This window comes from Sminthopsis crassicaudata, chromosome 4 (assembly GCF_048593235.1).
Source record: "Sminthopsis crassicaudata isolate SCR6 chromosome 4, ASM4859323v1, whole genome shotgun sequence".
Classification (NCBI taxonomy): domain Eukaryota; kingdom Metazoa; phylum Chordata; class Mammalia; order Dasyuromorphia; family Dasyuridae; genus Sminthopsis; species Sminthopsis crassicaudata.
Genome location: NC_133620.1, coordinates 88,332,243 through 88,354,757, shown reverse-complemented (window position 1 = coordinate 88,354,757; position 22,515 = coordinate 88,332,243).

Below are 22,515 nucleotides of genomic sequence, written 5' to 3'. Positions count from 1 at the left end.
TATGCACAGTTTAATAACTTTTTGGCCATAGTTCCAGATTGCTCTCCAGAATGGCCGGATTCTTTCACAACTCTACCAACAATGTATTAGTGTCCCAGTTTTCCCACATCCCTTCCAACATTCATCATTATTTGTTCCTGTCATCTTAGCCAATCTATCTTGAATGTTAAAAAATAACATATTTCCCAATTTATTACTTCCCTTCTAATCTTATCTACATTAATTTTGTTTCTATAAAATCTTTTAAATTTAATATAATCAAAATCATACATTTTGTATTACATAATGTATTCCAGTTCTTTGGCCACAAATTATTTCCTTCTCCACAGATCTGAAAGGCAAACTATCATTTATTCTTTTAATTTGCTTATAATATCATGCTTTATGTTAAATCACAAAGCCATTTTCATCTTATCTTGATACAGGCTTAGTGTGCCTTACTAATTTCCAACTATCCCAGCAATTTTTGTCAAATATTACATTATTATTACAAAAGCTGGGGTCTTTCAGTTTACCAAAGACAAGATTATTATAGTCATATACTATTGTGTCTTGTGAAGTTGAACTATTCAACAGATTGACTACTTTTATTTCTTAGCCACTATCAAATGGTTTTCCTGATCCCTGCTTTACAGATTTGGATCTGGTACATCTAGGCCACCTTCATTTGCATTTTTCATTATTTCCCTTGAAATCCTTGACTTTTTCTTCTTCCAGATGAACTTTGTTATTATTTTTTTCTATCTCTGTTAAATAATTTCTTGGGAGTTTGATTGGTATGACACTGAATATGTAGATTAATTTTGGTAGTATTGTTTAGTGTTTTTTTCAAAACTTATGTATAGATAGTTTTCAAAATTTACCCTTGCAAAGCTTTGTATTCCAAATTTTATCTCCTTCCATTTCCTCATCCCCTCTCTGAGACAGCAAGTAATACAATGTTTTTTAAATATGTGCAATTCCTTTATACTTAGTTCCTTTTATTATGCTGCACAAGAAAAAAACAGATCAAAAACAAAGAAAATGAGAAAGAAAACCAAAAGCAAACAAATAAAAACAAAAAAGTAAAAATACTATATTGTGATACACTCCTTCCCTAGAATTCTCTTTCTGGATGCAGATGTCTTTCTCCATCAGAAGCCAATAGCAATTGCCCTGTATCTTTTTATTGTGGAAAAGAGCCACCTTCATCAGAGTGTATTATCACATAATCTCATTTTGCTGTGGATGATGTTCTTTTGGTTCTAACCACTTCACTTAGCATCAGTTTATGTAAGTCTCTTCAGACCTTTCTAAAATAATCCTATTTATCATTTCTTATAGAACAGTAATATTCTATAACATTCATATACCATAATTTATTCAGTTATTTCTGAACTGTTGGTCATTCACTCTGTTCCAAATTCCTTGGCACTACAAAAAGGGTTGCTAAAAAACATTTTTTTTGCATATGTGAAGTATTTTCTTTTTTATGATCTCTTTGGGATACAGGCACATAGGAGACACTCCTGGATCAAAGGGTATGCACACTTTGATAGCTCTTTGGCATAGTCTTATATTGATCCCCATAATGATTGGATCAATTCAAAACTTCATCAGAAATGTATTTTTCTCACATTCTCCAGCATTTGTCATTACCTTTTCCTGTCATCTTTGCCAATTTGAGAGTTTTGTAGTGGTATATCAAAATTGTCTTAATTTACATTTCTCTGATTAATAGAGATTTAGAGCACTTTTTTATAGGACAACAAATAATTTTTATTCCTTCATATAAAAATGTTTGTTCATATTGTTCTATCATTTATCAATTGAAGAATGACTTGTAGTCTTATAAATTTGAGTTAATTCCATACATATTTAGAAATTGTTGGTAGCTGCAATCTCTAAACTGATTGGCAAAGCCTAGCACTGAGATCAAATGTGCACAGCATTCATGAAGAAATAGCATTTCCTCCTATGAATCTCATTAGTGGACTATTGTTTCCTATATTATTTATAATTGGATTGATTACAGCACTAAAATATTATCTAAAAAAATCTGGTGACAAGGGAATTTGAGCAAGTTAACTAGAAAAGATTCCAAATGTATATTCTGTCCTAATAAAATTAATCTCTCATTGAGACAAATGATAAAGGACAGAACACTATGGAAAGCATTATCACTATTGGAGAGAATCCAAAGGTCCAAGAAATAATCATTTTTACCAACTTAGACACAGAAAAGATCAGTATATCTAGGAACCAAATAATGGTTAAAGTATAACTAATTATTGCCCTAAATACCTATGTATATGGTTTCAAGTCAGGGAAATAGAGGAATCAAACAATCCATAAAATTGATAAAGAAGATATTAGTAAAGTAACAATTCACTCACATTTAACCTTGTATAACATTTACCTGTCATTATTGGCTTTATGTAATGTAATGCAATCAATAATTAACACTTAATGATAAAAAAAAAAAAAAACTTAAATAGTAAATGTCAAATGTGGTAACAAATAAAGGTCAATAAGTCGGACACCTAAAGAATAGTATATGATTATGATATAGTATAAAAATAAAGCCTGAAGGATCCTGAGAGAAGTGGGAGCATCACTTCCATCAGTTTCTCACTCAAACTACCCCATGACTTCTGTCCTCCTTTGACACCAACCCTATTCTTCCTGCTTAACCCACTGGGCCCCCTGCAGAAGCTGGATCCATGCAAGAAATGAGCCAATTTCATCAGAATTGATCATAATATAGTCTTCTTGTTGCTGTGTATAATGATCTCTTTGTTCTGCTCATTTTACTTAGCATTAGTTCATGTAAGTCTCTCCAGGCCTCTCTGACAATCCTGTTGGTCATTTCTTACAGAAAAATAATATTCCATAACATTATTATACCACAATTTATTCAACCATTCTCTAATCTCATGCCATTATCAAAAGGAGTACCAAACTATTTTTGCACATGTGAGTCCCTTTCCCTCCTTTAAGTTCTCTTTGGGATATAAGCCTAGTAGAAACATTGCTGGATCAAAGGGTTCCACAGTTTGATAACTTTTTGAGCAAAGTTCCAAATTGCTCTCTAGAAGGATTGGATCCATTCATAGTTCCACCAACAATGTATCAATGTCTCTATTTTCACACAGTCCCTCCAACATTCACCATTAACTTTTCCTATCATCCTAGCCAATCTGAGAGAAGTTTAGTGGTATCTCAGAGTACTGTTAATTTGCATTTCTCTGATCAATAGTGATTTGGAATACCTTTTCATATGAATAGAAAGTTTCAATTTCTTCAACTGAAAATTATCTGTTCATATCTTTTGACCATTGATCAATTGGAGAATGGCTTGAATTCTTATAAATTTGAGTCATTTATCTACATATTTAGAAATGTGGCTTTTCTCAGAAATTTTGAATGTAAAATATTTTCCCAGTTTGTTGCTTTTCTTCTAGTCATGTCTGCATTAATTTTGTTCATATACAAACTTTTTAACTTAATATAACCAAAATTATCTATTTTGTGAGCAATAATGATTTCTACTTCTTTGATCAAAATTCCTTCCTCCTCCACAGGTATGAGAGGTAAACTGTCCTATGTTCTTCTAATTTATTTATAATATAATTCTTTATGTCTAGATGATGAACCCATTTCGACCTATTCTTTGTATATAGTATTATGTGTGGCTCAATGCCTAGTTTCTGCCATACTAGTTTCCAATGTTCCCAGCAATTTTTGTCAAATGGTGAGTTCTTATCACAAAAGCTGGGGTCTTTGGGTTTGTTAAACACTAGATTGCTATAGTTATTGACTATTTTATGCTGTGAACCTAACCTATTCCATTTATCAACTAGTCTATTTCTTAGCCAGAGCCAAATGCTTTCAAAGACTGAAGTTTTATAATATAGTTTTAGATCTGGTACAGTGAGGCCACCTTCATTTGCTGTTTTATTTTTATTACTTCCCTTGAAATTATTGACCTTTCGTTCTTCCAGATGAATTTTCTTATTTTTCTAAGTCAATAAAATAGTTTCTTAGGAGTTTCATTGGGATAGCACTAAATAAATAGATTGCTTTAGGTAGTATTGTCATATATATTATATTCACTAGACCAATCCAAGAGTAATTGATATTTTTCCAATTATTTAGATCTGACTTCTTGAATTTCTCTTTTTATCAATTGCTGTTGGATATTTTAGTGATATTTAAACATGCTGATGACTTATGTGGCTTTATTTTGTATCCTGCAACTTTGCTAATATTGTGGATGATTTGTAATACCTTTTTTAGTTGATTCTCTAGGGTTCTTTATGTATACCATCATATCATCTACAAAAAGTGCTAATTTGGTTTCCCCATTACCTACTCTAATTCCTCTAATCTTTTTTCTTCTCTTATTGACAAAGCTAGTGTTTCTAATATAATATTGAATAGTAATGGCAACAGTGGGCAACCTTATTTCACCCCTAATCTTATTATGAATGGTTCCAGTTTGTACCCATTACATATAATGATTGCTGATGGTTTTAAAAAGATGATATTAACTATTTTAAGGAAAAGTCCATTTATTCCTATACTCTTTAATATTTTAAAAACAATGGATGTTGAATTTTATCAAAATCTTTTTATGCATTTATTGAGATAATCATATAATTTTTGTTAATTTAGTTATTGATATAATCAATTATGCTAATAGTTTTCTTAATATTAAATATTACTTGATAATGGTGTATCATCCAAGGGATGTTTTCATGTAATCTCTTTGCTAATGTTTTATTTAAAATTTTTGCATTAATGTGCATTAAGGAGAATGGTCTATAATTTTCTTTCTCTGTTTTTGTCCTACCTGACTTAGATATCAGTACCATGTCTATGTTTAAAAAAAGGAATTTGGTAAGAATCCTTAAATCCTTTTTTTTTTTTTTTCACTTAGTTTTGATAATATTGGAGTTGATTGTTCTTTAAATGTTTTGTAGAATTCACATTTAAATTCATTTGGTTCTGGAAATAATTTTCATAGGGAATTGATTAATTGCTTGCTCTATTTCTTTTTCTAAAATGGGACAATAAAAGTAATTTATTTTCTCTTCTGTTAATCTGGGCAATCTATATTTTTTTAGGTATTCTTCTATTTCACTTAGGTTATTATTATTAGGTCTCTATTCAATTTTCTCCAAAAATCTATCATATCTAGCTTCTCTAGTTTACTATTTACCTCATTAACTAACATCTTTCTATTTATTTTATTTTTTGATTTATCTACTTCTGAGAGAGGAAGGTTAAGATCTCCCAATATTACAGTTTTGCTGTCTTCTTCTTCTTACAAGTCTTTTAACTTCTCCTTTAGGAATTTCCATGCTATACCTTTTAGTGCATACATGTTTTAGCGTTGATATTGCTTCATTATCTATGGTGTCCTTTAGCAAGATATTTTTTCTTTCCTTATCTCTTTTAATTAGATCAATTTTTCTTTTGCTTGATCTGATGTTAGGATGGCTTCACCTGCTTTTTTTTTTTTTTTACCTTCACCAGAAGCACAACAGATTTCACTCTAGCCTTTTACTTTACTCTCTATGTATCAATCTGGTTTCAATGTGTTTCTTGTAAACAACATATTGTAGGATTCTGATTTTTAATCCAATGCTATCCACATCTACTTTATGGGAAAGTTCACCCTATTCACATTTACTATTAAAACTACTAAGTCTGTATTTCCTGCCATTTTATTAACCCAAAATTATATGTTTCTCTTTTCTTTTCCCCTTTTCCCCATCCCCAGTATTTTACTTAGGAGCACCACTTGCCTCAAGCAGCCCTCCCCTTTTATAGTCTCTCCTTTTTTTTTTTTTTTTTAACTTTGCACTACTATTTCTGTTTTCCCTTCTATTTTGTCTACTCCTTCTACTTTTGCCTTTCCTCTCCCACTTTTCTATAAGGTGATAGAAGTTTCTCTGTGAAACCTAATATGTCTAAAATTTTCTCTTTCCACCAAATCAGATAAGAATAATGTTCACACAATGTTTATCCCCCTCCCTTTCTTTCCCTCAAATATAATATGTGTCCTTTTCCTTTTCTAAAGATGTAATTGTGCTCATTTTATTCCCGCTTTCCCAGTACAATTCCCTTTCCATCTATAGTTTATATTTTATTATAACAATAAAATCAAATTATACATACATTCTCTATGTATACTCATGATAGAAATACAGTTCTCAAGAGTTCTTTTATTTTTTACTTTTATATGCTTCTCTTGAATACTATAATTGGAGGTCATATTTTTTGTTTACATCTGGTCTTTTCATCAGAAATAAATAGAATTCACCTGTTTCATTGAATGTCCTTCTTCTTCTTCCCTGAAAGAAAATGTTCAGGTTAGTAGAGCAGTTTATTCTTGGATGCATTCCAAGTTCCTTTGCCTTTTGGAATATCAGATTCCAAGCCCTTTGATTCTTTTTAGGTGAAAGCTGCTAGGTCCTGGCTAATCCTTGTTGTGATTTCTCTGGTATTTGAATTTTCTCTTTTGCTTGCTTGTAATATTTTTCCTTGGCCCCATAGTGCTGGAATTTAACCATGATATTTCTTAAAGTTTCAATTTTGGCATCTCTTTCAGGATGTGTTCAGTGAATTCTTTCAATGGCTGTTTTGCTTTCTCATTCTATGACATCTAGGCAGTTCTCTTTGATGATTTCCTAAAAAATATAATCTAAGCTCTTTTTTTTATCATGTTTTTCAGGAAGTCCAATAATCCTTAAGTTGTCTCTCCTAGATCTATTTTCCACGTCAGTTATTTTCCCAAGTAGGTATTTTACACTTTTTTTCAATTTTTTTCATTTTTCTTTTGGTTTTGCTTGACTGATTCTCAAGAATCTCAATGTCTCATTGAGTCTTTCATTGCCATTTGTTCAGTTTTGATTTTTAGCAAATTATTTTCTTTACTTTTTTTATTTCTTTTTTTGATTCGTCCAATTGAATTTTTAAATGAGTTGTTTTGTTCTAGGATTTTTTTTTCTTTTTACAAGATCTGTTTTTCAGGGACTTGTTTTCTTTTCCCATTTTGTCAACTTTATTTTTAAGACATTATATGCTTCCATTTCACTAAGTCGATTTTTGTAGTGAATTTTCTTCCGTTAATTTATATGCTTTCTTTTTGAAACCCTCTTGTAAAGTTCTCATTTCCTTTCCCCATTTTTCTCCAGCTGTCTTTTAAGATCTTTTATAATTGTTTCTAGAAGAGCTTTGTGTGATGGAGACTAATTTATATCACCCTTTTGGCTTCATCTGAAAATGATCTGCTTTTAGTATCCTAAGAAATCTGTTCTTCTCTTTCACCATAACAATTATCAATTATCTATGGTCATAGCTCTTTTTGGTTTTTTACTCATTTAATAAAAAAAAAAAAAAAAAAAAAAAAAAAAAAAAAAAAAAAAAAAGCTGAGATCTACTTTTAGGGCAAGGTAGGTTGGCCAAGCTTCCTGTACAAGTGGCAGAGGCTGTACCAAGTCAATTTTGACTCACTCCCCATGGGGGACAGATGTGGCCAATCTCATGGAATTTGGGTGTTCTGGATTCACTTTTGTGTTTGTATCAGAAGTATCATAAATTCTTTGCTGATCTACTGGCTTTTAACCAGAGCAGAATAGACAACACTGGTTTAGATGCCTCTCCTAGATTCTCTGGCACTTAGAGCCTACATCCTCCTGGGACTGTGCTGCCTGTACTGGCATCTGTGCTAAGCCTGCTTGTCCTTGGCCTGCCTCCCTTTGTGCCTGGTTTAACCAGATCTTTTATGGCCATATTTGACATTATCATTAGCTGGTAAAACTCCTTATATTCATGGATTCTGCCAGTCCACAAATAATTGAGGCCAGATTTGCTAAATACAGTGATGGTCATAGGAGAAGGTCAGAAAGAAATGTGTGTGTTCTCCACTATCTTAGCTCCAGAACAAGCTGATTATAGAAAGGCCAAAAAAAAAAAAAATATATATATATATATATATATATACCAATCAATGCTTAGTGAACATGAATGCATTGTACACAGTAGTAGGAATAAAATGCAATGTTCAACTATGAAAGACTTGATTTTTCTCAGTGGTTTAATGATACAAAGCAATACCAATATTCTTTGATTAGAAAACACTATCTGGATCCAGAAAAAGAACTATAGAGTGTAAACATAAATCAACAAAAAATATGTTCAGTTTATTTTTTCTATTCTGATTTTCCCTTTTGTTTTGTTTTCTCTCTCCTAAACAGATTCATAAAATAAAGTGTATTAAAGTGTATAAAATTTATGTATATTAAATTTATTTTAATGTGTTATATATTTTTTTCCATTTCACTCTTTTGTAGTGACTTTTCTTCAGATAATTTCTGTTTTTTCCAAACTCTCTTATAAAGATTACTTTCCCCATTTTTCTTCCAGCTCTCTTTTAAGATATTTTATAGCTTAGAGGGGGCAGAGCCAAGATGGCGGAGAAGATAGACGCAACTGTGTAAGCTCCTTTCTTCCCTCACAACCAACTAGATTTAATCAGCCTCAGAAATAGCGTTGGACTGATAGAATCCAAAAGGACTGGAAGCAAAACTTACCAGCTGAAGAGAATCTGAGGTTTCAGCAGGAAAGGTCAGCTCCCAGGGGAGGAAGAAGAGATGCCAATACAGACGGTGGGGTAGTGGCACACTGCACCGGTCGCACTGGGGAGGGCTCTGGGATCAGAGAATCCACTGACATAAAAGAATCTGGCACAGGCTGTTAGCTCTTCTCTGCTTATGAAACAGCAGATCAGAGGAGAAATCTAAGCCACTTTAAAATTTAAAACCAGATTGGATCTTCCCGGATCCCGGGGGTGACACAGCAGATGTCGGCACTGGGGGTGTGGCCAACATAGGCAATCCAGGCTTTCACCTCAGGGTAGTTAAGAGATTGAAGAGTGGGCGGGGCGGTAACTCATAGTGCCTGGCTAGGCTGGAGTCTGTGGAATGGAAGTCCCAGAAAAGTGGAACCTTTGAACTAGGGACTGCAGTTTCTGGCAGACTATTCCAGTTTGAGCGCAGGGGCTTTTCACATCAACTGCTTCAGACATCCACTCCCCAGCGGGACGGATAGGCTAAGCTTTGAGTTGTGTTTACTGTTCAGTCTCAAACCTCAGGGAAGCCGCTAAAACACAGCACCCTCAAAGCACAGCAGTGCCAGTCCCCTCTGAGGCACTTCCAGGGAGGGGGTAGGGAACTCTCTCCCAGAGCTCTCTCTTAGCTCAGGCACAGGGGCCACTGCATCCATCCTGTCTGGGAGGAATCTGGTAAAGAAATAAATAAATAATTTCCTACCCCAGGGACAGACCCCAAAAGATTTTTTAAGTATGAGCAAAAAGCCCAAAAAAACCATAGATTCCTTCTACACAGAGAAAGAGCGGGTGTCCAACCCCGAGGAAGTTAACAGCAGAGAGTCAGCAGATAACAACCTAAAGGGGAATGATTCCTGCCTCCCATCACATAACTCTCTCCTTGAAGAGACTATTAAAAAGTTAAGAGAGTTTGAAGAAAAATGGGGAGAGGAAAGAGAAGCTATGATAGAGAATAACAACGTTCTGAAATTGGAGTTGGAAAAAATAAAGAATTCACAGGAGATGCAGGGAAACAAAATTAGTGAACTAGAAAAGGTAAAAAAATCACAGGAAAATAGGATTTCTGAATTGGAGAAGATAAAAAAGTCTCAATAAAATAGGATGTCTGAATTGGAGAAGATAAAAAAGTCCCAAGAAAAGAGGATTTCTGAATTGGAAAAATAAAATAATTCTCAAAAAAAAAATTAGGGAAATGGAAAAAAATTAAATAGAGCAAAATAACTCATTTAAAAATGAAATTGGGCATTTACAAAAAGAACTAAAAAAATGAATGATTCACTGAGAACCCAAGAATCAGTCAAACAAAAAAAAAAAATGAAAAGCTGGAGAATAACATCAAATACTTACTGGGAAAATCTATAGACCTGGGAAATAGATCTAGGAGAGATAATCTGCAGATCATTGCACTTCCCGAAAGCTATGACTAAAAAAAGAGCCTAGATTCTATTTTACAGGAAATTACCAAAGAGAACTGTCCAGAGAAAATAAGAAACAAAGGGGAAAGTAGATGTTGAAAGAATTCATCAAACTCCTTCTGAAATAGACACTAAAAAAAGAACACCACGGAATATTGTGGCTAAGCCACACAAAGGAGAAAATCCTGCAAGCAGCTAGAAAAAAACAATTTAAATACCAAGGTGCCACAATAAGGGTCACACAAGATCTGGCTGCCTCCACATTAAAAGATAGAAGGGCCTGGAACCTGATATTCCAAAAGGCAAAAGATCAAGGATTGCAACCAAGAATAAACTACCCAGCTAAGTTTAGCATTTTTTCCATGGAAGAAGATGGTCATTCAATTAAATAGAGGAATCCCATATGTTTCTAAGAGAAAAACCAGACTTAAACAAAAAATTTGATCTACATCCACAAGACTGAAGAGAAACAGAAAAAGATACACAGAACCCTTGAGAAATATATCTCTGTTGTGGGTATATAGAAAGTACACATGTATAATTTGATTTTACTGATATAAAAGAAAAAAAAAAGGAGGGGGTGTAGTAAAGGGAAGGGGGTAGTATCAGAAAAAGGGGAGGGAGTGATAAAAAGAGGGAAACTACATCCCAGGAAGAGGCATAGAAAATACACCATATCTGAGGGAATTTAGAGAGGGAGAGAATCATTGTGTAAATCTTACTCTCATCAGAAGAGACTCAAAGAGTAAATAATCTTCATATTTGTTTTTCAGAGAATTCTCTCTCACCTCATTAAAAGGGGGGAGAGGAAAAGGGAAAAGGAAAATGAGTATAATGGAAGGGATGTGGAGGGAGGTGGGAGGGATACTAAAAAAAAAAGGGAGGGCTGTGCGTCACAAGGGGGGTATATGAATTAAGTGTTGGGGAAGGGGTTCAGGGGGGTCAAGGGAAAAAACATAATCTGGGGATAATATGATGGCAGAAAATACAGAATTAGTAATTTTAACTGTAAATGTGAATGGGATGAACGCTCCCATCAAGTGGAGACGGATAGCAGACTGGATCAAAAATCAGAACCCTACAATATGTTGTTTACAGGAAACACACTTAAAGCAGGGAGATACATATAGAGTAAAGGTAAAAGGTTGGAGCAGAATCTATTATGCTTCAGGTAAAGCCAAAAAAGCAGGGGTAGCTATCCTTATCTCAGATCAAGCAAAAGCAGAAGTTGATCTAATTAAAAGAGATAAGGAAGGAAACTATATCCTGCTGAAAGGCAGCACAAATAATGAAGCCATATCGATACTAAACATATATGCACCAAGTGGTATAGCATCTAACTTTTTAAAGGAAAAATTAAGAGAGTTGCAAGAAGAAATAGACAGTAAAATTATAATAGTGGGAGATCTCAACCTTGCACTCTCAGATTTAGAAAAATCAAACCACAAAACAAACAAGAAAGAAATTTAAAAAGTAAATAGAACATTAGAAAAACTAGGAATGATGGACCTTTGGAGAAAACAGAATGGCAATAGAAAGGAACATACTTTCTTCTCAGCAGTTCATGGATCCTATACAAAAATAGACCATATATTAGGACATAAAGATCTCAAAATTAAATTTAGGAAGGCAGAAATAATAAATGCCTTCTTCTCAGACCACAATGCAATAAAAGCTACATTCAATAAAAACTTAGGCATAAATAGACCAAAAAGTAATTGGAAACTGAATAATCTCATCTTAAAGCATGACTGGGTGAAAGAGCAAATTATAGAAACAATTAATAATTTCACCCAAAATAATGACAATGATGAGACATCATACCAAAATCTGTGGGATGCAGCTAAAGCAGTAATAAGGGGAAATTTTATATCTTTAGAGGCTTATTTGAAGAAAATAGAGAAAGAGAAGATTAACGAATTGGGCTTACAACTTAAAAGGCTAGAAAAAAAAAACAAATTATAAACCCCCAACCAAAAATTAAACTTGAAATACAAAAATTAAAAGGAGAAATCAACAATATTGAAAGTAAAAAAACTATTGAATTAATAAATAAAACCAAGAGTTGGTTTTATGAAAAAGCCAATAAAATAGATAAACCTTTGGTAAATCTGATCAGAAAAAAGAAAGAGGAAAATCAAATTGTTAGTCTTACAAATGAAAAGGGGGATCTTTCCACCAATGAAGAGGAAATTAGATAAATAATAAGGAGTTACTTTGCCCAACTTTATGCCAATAAATGTGATAACTTAAGTGAAATGGATGACTTCCTTTAAAAATATAGGCTTCCTAGATTAACAGAGGAGGAAATAAATTGCTTAAATTGTCCCATTTCAGAAAAAGAAATAGAATAAGCTATTAATCAACTCCCCAAGAAAAAAATCCCCTGGACCAGATGGATTCACATGTGATTTCTACCAAACATTTAAAGAACAATTAGCCCCAATGCTATATAAACTATTTGAAAAAATAGGGAATGAAGGAGTCCTATGAAACTCCTTTTATGACACAGACATGGTACTGATACCTAAACCAGGTCGATTGAAAACTGAGAAAGAAAATTATAGACCAATTTCCTTAATGAATATTGATGCTAAAATCTTAAATAAGATATTAGCAAAAAGACTTCAGAAAATCATCCCCAGGATAATACACTATGATCAAGTAGGATTCATACCAGGAATGCAGGGCTGGTTTAATATTAGGAAAACTATTAATATAATTGACCATATTAATAATCAAATTAATAAAAACCATATGATCATCTCAATAGTTGCAGAAAAAGCATTTGACAAAATCCAACATCTATTCCTAGGAATAAATGGACTATTCCTTAGAATAATCAGGAGCATATATTTAAGACCGTCAGTAAGCATAATATGCAATAGAAATAAACTGCAACCTTTCCCAGTTAGATCAGGAGTGAAACAAGGTTGGCCACTATCACCATTACTATTCAATATAGTACTAGAAACGCTAGCCTCGGCAATAAGAGCCGAGAAAGAGATTCAAGGAATTAGAGTAGGAAATGAGGAAATCAAACTATCACTCTTTGCAGATGACATGATGGTATATTTAGAGAACCCCAAAGACTCTGCTAAAAAGCTATTAGAAATAATTCAGAATTTTAGCAAAGTGGCAGGATCCAAAATAAATGCACATAAATCCTCAGCATTCTTATATATCACCAACAAAATGCAACAGCAAGGGATACAAAGAGAAATCCCATTCCAAACAAATGTTGAGAGTATAAAGTATTTGGGAATCCATCTACCAAAGAATAGTCAGAAATTGTATGAGAAAAATTACAAAACACTTGCCACAAAAATAAAGTCAGATTTAAATAATTGGAAAGACATTCAGTGCTCTTGGATAGGCCAAGTGAATATAATAAAGATGAAAATACTCCCCAAACTAATCTATTTATTTAGTGCTATACCAATCAGACTCCCAAGAAACTATTTCAATGACCTAGAAAAAACTAACAACAAAATTCATATGGAAGAATAAAAGGTCGAGAATTGCAAGGGAATTAATGAAAAAAAACTCAGAGGAAGATGGTCTAAGTGTACCTGATCTAAAGCTATATTATATAGCAGCAGTCACCAAAACCATTTGGTACTGGCTAAGAAATAGAACGGTAGATCAGTGGAACAGAATAGATACAAAGGACAAAAAAGGGTACATCTATAGCAATCTAATCTTTGACAAACCCAAAGATACCAACATTAGGGACAAAAATTCATTGTTTGGAAGAAACAGTTTGGAAAATTGGAAATTAGTATGGCAGAAATTAGATATGGATCCACACTTAACACCATATACCAAGATAAGATCAAAATGGGTCCATGATTTAGGCATAAAGAATGAGATCATAAATAGATTAGAGGAACAGAGGATAATCTACCTCTCAGACCTGTGGAGGAGGAAGGAATTTATGACCAGATTAGAACTAGAGATCATTATTGATCACAAAATAGAAGATTTTGAGTACATCAAACTAAAAATTTTCTGTACAAACAATACTAATGCTTACAAGATTAGAAGGGAAGTAACAAATTCGGAAAATATTTTTAAAAGTAAAGGTTCTGACAAATGTCTCATTTCCAAAATATATAGAGAACTGACCCTGATTTATAGGCAACCACACCATTCTCCAATTGATAAATGGTCAAGGGATATGAACAGACAATTCTCAGATGATGAAATTGAAACTATTTCCACTCATATGTAAGAGTGTTCCAAATCACTACTGATCAGAGAAATGCAAATTAAGACAACTCTGAGATACCACTCCACACCTGTCAGATTGGCTAAGATGACAGGAACAAATAATGATGAATGTTGGAGGGGATGTGGGAAAACTGGGACTCTGATATATTGTTGGTGGAGTTGTGAAAGAATCCAGCCATTCTGGAGAGCAATTTGGAACTATGCCCAAAAAGTCGTCAAACTGTGCATACCCTTTGACCCAGCATTGCTGTTATTGGGCTTATATCCCAAAGAAATACTAAAGAGTGGAAAGGGACCTGTATGTGCCAAAATGTTTGTGGCAGCTCTTTTTGTTGTAGCTAGAAACTGGAAGATGAATGGATGTCCATTAATTGGAGAATGGTTGGGTAAATTGTGGTATATGAAGGTTATGGAATATTATTGCTCTGTAAGAAATGACCAGCAGGAGGAATACAGAGAGGCTTGGAGAGACTTAAATCAACTGTTGGTGAGTGAAATGATCAGAACCAGAAGATCACTGGACACTTCAACAACAGTACTGTATGAGGATGTATTCTGGTGGAAGTGGAAATCTTCAACATAAAGAAGATCCAACTCACTTCCAGTTGATCAATGATGGACAGAAATAACTACACCCAGAGAAGGAACACTGAGAAGCGAATGTAAATTGTTAGCACTACTGTCTATCTACCCAGGTTATTTATACCTTCGGAATCTAATACTTAATGTGCAACAAGAAAATGGTATTTACACACATATATTGTATCTAGGTTATATTGTAACACATGTAAAATGTATGGGAATACCTGCCATCGGGGGGAAGGAGTGGAGGGAGGGAGGGGATAATTTGGAAAAATGAATAAAAAAAAAAGATATTTTATAGCTTCTTCTAGGATAGCTTTGTGTAAGTAGGCACCAATTTATATCACCCTCTGGGGCTTGATCTGGGGACTATCTGCTTTTCATATGCTCAGGGTTTGAAATCAATTCTTCTCTTTCACCATTAAAAAAAAAACTATCTATGGTCAGAGTTTATTAATTTAAAAAATGTTATCTGTTTTTAGGGCAAGGGAAGTTGTCCAAAGTTTTTCTAAAAGCTGCAGCAACTATGCTCAGTTAGTGCTGACTCACTTAGTACTGGGACGATTTGCCAGGTGTGAGAGATTCTGGTGTTTGGGGGCTAATTATTACCTTTTGTGCTTGTACTGGGTGTTTTATAACTTTTCTGCTGATCAACTTGCTTGCAATCAGGACAGAGTAGCCAATACTGCTGTAGATTACTTCCCATAAATTCTTAGGTCCACACCACCCCAAGACTCTATGTTACCTGCACTCTATATCAGTGCTCAGCCTATTTGCACTTGGCCCCCTCCTTCAGTGCCCGATTTAAACAGACCTTTTCTTGCTATCTTTGAAATTGTCTTCTGCTGGTAATTTGTTATACTCCTTATATTCATGGATTCTGCTAATTCAGAGGTAATTCAAAGACTGGATTTGTAATTAGCGTGAGGGTAGTAGGAGAAGGTCAAAATAAATGTGTATCCTCTCCACCATCTTAGCTCTATCCTATAATATAATTTTAGGTCTGGTATGGTTAGGTCATCTATATTTTCATTTTTTTCATTAATTGTTTTGAAATTATTTTTTTATAACTTTTTATTGAAAAAAACTTGTGCATGGGTCATTTTTCAACATTGACTCTCGCAAAAACTTCTGTTCCAACTTTTCCCATCCTTCCCTCTACCCCCTTCCCTAGATGGCAGGTAGTCATATACATGTTTAATATGTTAAAGTGTATGTTAAATACAATATATGTATACATATTTATATAGTTGTCTTGTTACTCAAAAAAATGTCAGAATTAGAAAGAAGGTAAAAATAACCTGGTAAGAAAAACAAAAATGCAATCAAATAATAACAGAAATAGTGTAAATGCTATGTTGTGATCCACACTCATTTCCCATTGTTCTATCACTGGTTTTTCATTACTGATCAATTGGAAATGATTTGGATCCTCTCCTTGTTGAAGATAGCCAGTTCCATCACAATTGATCCTCATATGGTATTGTTAAAATATATAATAATCTCCTGATTCTGCTCATTTCACTTAGCATCAGTTCATGTAAATCTCTCCAAGGCTTTCTGTATTCATCCTGCTGGTCATTTCTTACAGAACAATAATGGTTCATTATCCAGTTGATGGGCATCCATTCAGTTTTCAGTTTCTAGCCACTACAAAAAGGGCTGCCAAAAACATTTTTAAACATACATGTCCCTTTCCTTTCTTTAATATCTCTTTGGGATATAAGCCCAGTAGTAACATTGATGGATCAAAGGGTATGCACAGTTTGAGTATATTTCCAAATTGCTCTCTAGTATGATTGGATCCATCCATAACTCTACCAACAATGCATCAGTTCCAGTTTCCCCACATCTCCTCCAGCATTTGTCCTTATCTTTTTCTGTCATCTTAGCCAATCTGAGAGTTATGTAGTAGTATCTCAGAATTGTCTTAATTTCCATTTATCTGATCAATAATGATTTATAACACCTTTTCATATAAGTAGAAATAGTTTCAATTTCAACATCTGAAAATTGTTTATTCATATCCTTTGGTCATTTATCAATTTGAGAATGGCTTGATTTCTTATAAATTTGAGACAATTCTCTATATAGTTTGGAAATGAAGCCTTTATCAGAACTTTTAACTGCAAAGATGTTTTCTGAGTTTATGCTTGTCTTCTAATCTTGTCTGCATTAGTTTTGTTTATACAATTTTTTTCAACTTGATATAATCAAATGTTTCTATTTTGTGATCAATAATGATCTCTAGTTCTTCTTTGGTCAAAACTTCCTTCCTTCTCCACAGGTCTGAGAGATAAACTATCCTATTTTATTCTAATTTATTTATAATCTCATTCTTTATGCCCAGATCATGAACCCATTTTTATCTTATTTGGGTATACTATATTAAATGTAGGTAAATGCCTAGTTTCTGCCATACTAGTTACCAATTTTCCCAATAGTTTTCATCAAATAGTGCATTCTTATCCTAAAAGTTGGGGTCTTTGAGTTTATCAAACTCTAGATTACTATAGTTATTGATTATTTTGTCCTGTGAACCTAACCTATTCCACTGATCAACTAGTCTATTTCTTAGTCAATACCAATGCTTTATAATACAGTTTTAGATCACATACAACTAGGCCATTTTCATTTGATTTTTTTTTTTTCATTAGTTCCCTTGAAATACATAGATTAGTTTAAGTAGTATTGTCATTTTTATTATATTTACTCGACCTATCCAAGAGCACTTAATACTTTATTTGTGTGGAAAGTGTTTTGTAGTTTTGCTCATATAGTTCTTGACTTTCACTTGGCAGATAGATTTCCAAATATTTTATATTATCAGCAATTATTTTTTTAAATTATAACTTTTTATTGACCGAACATATGCCTGGATAATTTTTTACAACATTATAACTTGCACTCACTTCTGTTCCGACTTTTCCCTTCCCTCCCTCCACCTCTTCTCCTAGATGGCAAGCAGTCTTATACATATATATTATGATATTAGAGGAAAGTTCAGATTCGCTCCTATAAATGACGCTCTCAAGCTCAGTTAAAATGTAAAAGTACAAAAGTTTTAATCAAACAAGACAAGGTACAGACAATTTAGATTTACACAAACAAATAGAAATAAGAACAATTGACAACATGACAATTATAGCAGATAGAGGAAGATAATACATCACCAATTCAAGGGAATCTCAAAAACTCAAATGGCTGGGAGTCCCGTTTCAGCCCGTTTCAATTCACCTTGAATTGTGTAAAGATTTTTCCGGTTGAAGCGCCTTCCCCACGGATGAGACTCAGTGGAAAGGTAAAATTCTCAATCTTATACACCTCTCTTAAACAAAGAAGGCTTTCAGCCAAGAAGTCTGGCACATATACATGTGTAGAAATATGTGACCTTCTAGTGTTTTGACTTATGCCATATATTATCTTGACATATATAAAAATATGTGACCATCTGGTGTTTTGACCCATTCCATATTGTCTATACCTTGATGTATTTCCTTATCAATTGTATATGCTTGGGGAGGAAGCCACCTGCCCTAAGCATAAACATTCCTAGGAATGGCTAGTTCCTGGTATCTATTATCAAGGACATATAGAGTTCATGGAATGGTCAAATTCCCATAATTTAGAAGCTCAGACCTTTTAGATTTGAGTGAGCATACAATTCTAATATGAAATTTTAATTTCTTATTCAACATATTAATTATGTTATAGTATATCCTAGATACAATATATGTGTACAGAACCAAACAGTTCTCTTTTTGCACAGGGAGAATTGGATTTAGAAGATAAACATAATCTGGGAAGAAAAGCAAAAGTGTAAACAGTTTACACTCATTTCTCAGTATTCCTTTTCTGAGTGTGGCTGATTCTGTCTATCATTGATCAATTGGAACTGAATTTGATCTTCTCTTTGTCAAAGATATTCACTTCCATCAAAATACAGCCTCATACAGTATCATTGTTGAAGTGTATAATGATCTCCTGGTTCTGATCATTTCACTTAGCATCAGTCCTGTATTCATCCTGCTAGTCATTTCTTAACAAATAACAATATTCCATAATATTCATATATCACCATTTACCCAACTATTCTCCATTGATGGGCATCCATTCATTTTCCAGTTTGTAGCTACTACAAAAAGGGCTTCCACAAACATTTTGGCACATATAGGTCCCTTTCCCTTCTTTAGTATTTCTTTGGTATACAAGCCCAGTAGTAGCACTGCCAGATCAAAAGATATGCACAGTGTGATAATTTTTTGGGCATAATTCAAGATTGCTCTCCAGAATGGTTAGATTCGTTCACAACTCCATCAGCAATGCCTCAATGTCCCGTTTTTTCCCACATCCCCTCCAACATTCATCATTATTTTTTCCTGTCATCTTAGCCAATCTGACAGGTATGTAGTGGTATCTCAGAGTTGCCTTAATTTACATTTCTCTGATCTATAGTGATTTGGAACACTCTTTCATATGAGTGTAAATAGTTTAAATTTCGTCATCTGAAAATTGTCTGTTCATATCTTTTGACCACTTAATAATTGAATTATGACTTGATTTCTTGTAAATTAGAGTCAATTCTTGTTAGGATTGCAAGGTGATAACTCAGGTCATCTAAACAATTCTCTGGCTCAGATTCACACCTTTGGTTCAGGCCTTTGAAGGGAGTTTACACCTTTGGACTTCTGAGGTAGAGTTTACATGTTTAAAGGAGTTTGCACCTTTAGAGGGAGCAGTTCATTGGCTGAAGTGTTTCCCACAGGCCCCTGAGTTCTCACTAGCCCATTCTCTGCTAGGATAAAAGAGGAGGGCAGTAGGACAAGGAATTAGTCTAAACTGAAAGAGGGAGTTGAGACGGTAGTCTGGAAGGATAACTTAGAGACGACCGGACCTTTACAATTTGATGCCCAACATGGGACAAGGACTTTTGTTTATCCTGACAAGGACTTATTCTAAGCCCTTCAGAGGAGCTAGCTTGGACCTTGACAAATTCTATATATATTTTGGAAATGAGGCCTTTATCAGAACCTTTAACTGTAAAAATATCAGCAATTATTTTAAATGGAATTTCTCTTTATATCTTTTGCTGTAGGATTTTGTTAGTGATGTATAAAAATGCTGATGACATGTGCATTTATTTTGTATCCTGCAACTTTGCTAAAGTTGTGGATTATTTCAAATAGCTTTTTAGTAGAATCTCTGGGGTTCTCTAAGTATACTATCATTCTATAAAGTGTGATAATTTAATTTCCTCATTAACTATTCTAATTTCTTTCATCTATTTTTCATCTCTTATTACTGGAGTTAGCATCTCTCACACAATATTGAATAGTAACAGTGATCATGGGCAACCTTGTTTCACTCCTGATTTTACTGGCAATGGTTGCAATTTATCAGCATTATATATGATACTTGCTGATGGTTTTAAATAAATGCTACTGACTATTTTAAGAAAAAATCTATCTATTCCTATACTCTCTAGTGTTTTTTATAGGGATGGGTGTTGGGTTTTAATAAATGCTTTTTCTGCATCTATTGAGATGATCATATTTTTTGTTAAATTATGTTAATAGTTTTCCTAATATTGAACCAGCCCTTTATTCTTGGTATAAATTCTATTTCATCATGGTATATTAACCTGGGGATGGTTTTCTGTAATCTTTTTGCTAGTATTTTATTTAAGATTTTTAAATCAATATTCATTAGGGAGATTGGTTTATAATTTTCTTTTTCTGTTTTTTTTCCTACATGGTTTAGGTATCAGTACCATGTCAGTGTCATAAAAGGAATTTGGTAGGATTCCTTCATTCCCTATTTTTTTCAAATACTTTATATAGCATAGGAGTTAATTGTTCTTTAGGCATTTGGTAGAATTCGAATATAAATCATCTGGAACTGGGGATTTTTTCTTAGGGAGTTAATTAATAGCTTGTTCTATTTATTTTTATAAAATGGGACTATCCAATTTACTTCTTCCTCTATTAATCTGTGCAACTTATATTTTTAAGTGTATTCATTCATTTCATTTGTTACCAAATTTATTGGCATAAATTTGGGTAGAGTAACTTCTAATTATTACTCCAATTTCTTCTTCATTATTGGCAAGTTCTCCCTTTTCATTTTTAAGACTAACAATTTAATTTTCCTCTTTCCTTTTTTCTAATCAAATTTACCAACCAGTTTTCTATTTTGTTGTGATTTTTTTTCATAGTATGAACTCTTAGTTTTATGTATTAATAAATAGTTTTTTAGCTTTCTACTTTATAAATCTCTTTATTTTTAGATTTTCAAGTTTACTGTTTGATTGGTGGTTTTTAATTTTGCTCTTTTTCCAGCTTTTTTAGTTGCAAGCCTAATTCATCGATTTTCTCTTTCTTTAGTTTATGCAAGTAGGCCTCTAGAGATGAAAAAAAAAAATCCCCCTTATTACTGCTTTGGCTACATTCCACACATTCTGCTATTGTCTCATTATTGTCATTCTCTTGGGTAAAATTGTTAATTGTGTCTATGATTTGCAGTTTCACCCATTCATTCTTTAAGATGAGATTATTTAGTTTCTAATGACTTTTTAGTCTATTTTCCCCTGTTTTTTTTTTTTTTTTCTTAAATGTAATTTTTATTGCATCACGATCTGGAAAGGATGAATTTACTATTTCTGCCTTTCTGCATTTGAATTTGAGGTCTTTATGTCCTAATATATGTCCTAACATATTATAGGCCTTGATGGATGATTGTATCATGTGCATCCAATATATTGCACTGGTCAACCACACTATTTCTTAGCCAGAACCAAATGATTTTGATTACTGCTGCTTTATGATATAGTTTTAGATCTGGTATTTCTAAATCATTCTCATTTGCATTTTTTTTCATTAAATTCCTTGAATTTCCTGATCGTTTTCTCTTCTAGATGAACTTTGTTATTATTTTTCTAGCTTTGTAATTTATTGGCAGTTTGATTACCATGGCACTGAAAAAGTAGATCAACTTAGGTATAATTTTCATTTTTATTATATTAGCTCAATCTACTAAGGGGCAACTGATATTTTGTCAATTGTTTAAATCTGATTTTATTTGTGTGAGAAAACCATATAATGCTTGGGTTTATCCTGCCAGGTAGAAACCCAAGTATTTCATTTTGTCTGTAGGTATTTTAAATTGAATTTCCCTTTCTATCTCTTGCTGCTGGGATATGTCAGTGATATATAAAAATGATGGTGATTTGTGAGAGTTTATTTTACATAATGCAAAATATAATGCATTTTATATGTTTATATGTTTCCAGTAAATTTTTGATTGATTTTTAGAATTCTTTATGTATATCATCATCTCATCATCAAAGTGATAGTTTCATTTTCTCATTCCTTTATTCTTTTTTTCTTTTTATTTTATTAATGTTAAAAAAGCATATTTAGTACAATGTTGAGTAATAATAATGAGAATGAGCATTCTTATTTCTGTCCTGACTTTATTGGTAATCCATCCAGTTTCTCTCCATTACAAATAATGCTTTCTGTTAGTGTTAGATGGATGTCACTTATTATTTTAAGGAAAGTTTCTTTTATCCTTATACTCTCTAGTGTTTTTGTAAGGAATTGGTGTTATACTTTGTCAAGTATCTGCATCTTTTGGAATTATCATAAGATTTTTGTTGGTTTTATTCAT